At 39.1% G+C, this 2062-nt stretch overlaps 1 pseudogene; it reads right to left on the reverse strand.

Moving 5' to 3' along the window:
* Positions 1-291: 291 nt before the first annotated feature.
* On the reverse strand, positions 292-1495 carry LOC122732218 (annotated as a pseudogene).
* Between the last annotated feature and the right edge of the window lie 567 nt (positions 1496-2062).

Consider the following 2062-nt stretch of genomic DNA (forward strand, 5'->3'; position numbering starts at 1 on the left):
CTAGCTGTGTGACCCTTGGCAAGTCACTTAACCATCATTACCCCACCACAAAACAACAATCTCTCCCAAAGAAGAGGTGGTCTAAAGGGTCACAGCTACTTTTCCCTCAAAAATTAATAGTGTTTCAAAGTCAAAAAAAGGAAAAACTGACAAAGGTGTCCATTCTTGTTCCCACTCCTGTCCAGCTTCCTTCCCCCCTATCCAAGAGAACAAGGCCCTGGGTGAAATCAAGTGGGGAAGCCCCTTGTTCAAGGTCATCCACATTGATAAGCATCTCCAGTTTTCAGTGTCTCAAAAGATCCTCTTATCTTCCTCTGTCACCATGCTGAAGGCCACATCCTTAGGACCAAAGTGCCCACCACAACCAATTCTATGTATGAACATAATTTTCCCAATTGGTGGGAAAAGCAATAAATAAAGGCAATTGCTGAACATCAATGCCTTTACCCTATAGTGGTAATTGGCACCCAACTGAAGTCTGAGCAAAATTCCCTCATAATTAAATCACTTTCTTTTTGATCCATGCCTCCATTGCAGACAGTAAAATCACATGCATGCATTTTTTCAATGAGAGAATCCACCTTTCAGTGAGTTTTGGTGAAGATAATGACTTGGGTAATAGTGTTTCATATATATAGCACAAGCTATCTAACTTCCATTATTCTTGTTCCATGTTTATATAAAAGCAACAAATGCCTTCCAATGTCGACTTCTTCTTCTTTACTATAATCTTGATAGGATCCCTCATAACTTTCTCAGTCACTTCCGGCACGTGTGAGGGGGATTATGGCTGACAGGAAAGCTATCTGACTATTGCCACTGAGTTTCTGGAATATGTGATAGATCTGGTCCTTAAAATTACAATTCATCATTTCACCTGTTTCATCAAGAACAAACATCTTGATGTGTTTAGGATATATATTTTGCTTGTTAAGAATGTTAAAGATTGGCCTGGATTGCCCACAGTGATGTGGGGAGCTTTCATCTGGACCCTTGTTTCCTTGAGGTTTTCACATAGTGTGTGATCTACTGATACTGGTCTCCTTGCTGTTCTTTGCAGAAGACATGCTATTTCCCAACCCAAGACATTTTTATTGGTTGTCTCCCATGCCTGTAATTCTCTTTTTCTAAGATGCCTTTCAATTCTAAATCTGTTTTCCTACAGTCAATGTAGTCCAAGGACCTCATTTTATAGATAAATACACTGAGCCCCGGAGAAGGTAGGGAACTAGTTTACAAATCTAGTAAGCAGCAAAGCTGGAATTTCAATATGATTCTTCCACATTCAATGACATCATTCTTCCTTCTGTATCACATAAGAATATTGAGTAATATTAGAACAACTATAGTACTTGGGGTTCTTTGCCTCTTCCTCTCGAATAGCTCTTATGTAGCTAATCTCTTTGCTGAGGCTGATTAGTGGGTGTACCTCATAACTCAATCCATATACTGTAGAGAGCTGATCAATTTCAGTCATGTTGACAGCAGTGTTCATGGTGACTGAGTATTGATGAGCTGCAGAGAAGTGACTAGCTTTCTCTCTTCCTCCTGGGACATGTCCCTATCACAGTATGCAGCCGCCTTCTGCCAAGATGGTTTGTAAGTACTGACATGAGGCACAGCTAGCTATCTAAGGAAAATTAAATCTCACGCTAAGAAAAGACCTAATATGAGTTAAACCCATATTCAGCTATAACAGTGGCAGCCACGGTCATCAGGGACAACTTTTAATTTTTATGGCTGTTCAACATATAGGTCCACTTCTTTCTTAGGAGAATAGCAAAGATCAATTCTATGCATGGCTGTTTGAAATCTCTTTATATAGGTACAATTTGCAGGAAACTAAATAAAAATAACAACAAAAAAGTGATTATATAAACTAGGTAAGTGCTGTATTTTCTACAATGGAAAAGAAAAGTTGATTCTCTAGAGGATTAGTGATATTGGGTCATTAGTGTAAAATGAGTTTGCCAGCTAAAGGGCAATCCTCTCTTCAGTTCCATTAATTATGCCTCATTCCCGGTATTTTGCAGAGATTATGGAATGCACTTGCAATTCCTCA

This window comes from Dromiciops gliroides, chromosome 6 (assembly GCF_019393635.1).
Source record: "Dromiciops gliroides isolate mDroGli1 chromosome 6, mDroGli1.pri, whole genome shotgun sequence".
NCBI lineage: Eukaryota > Metazoa > Chordata > Mammalia > Microbiotheria > Microbiotheriidae > Dromiciops > Dromiciops gliroides.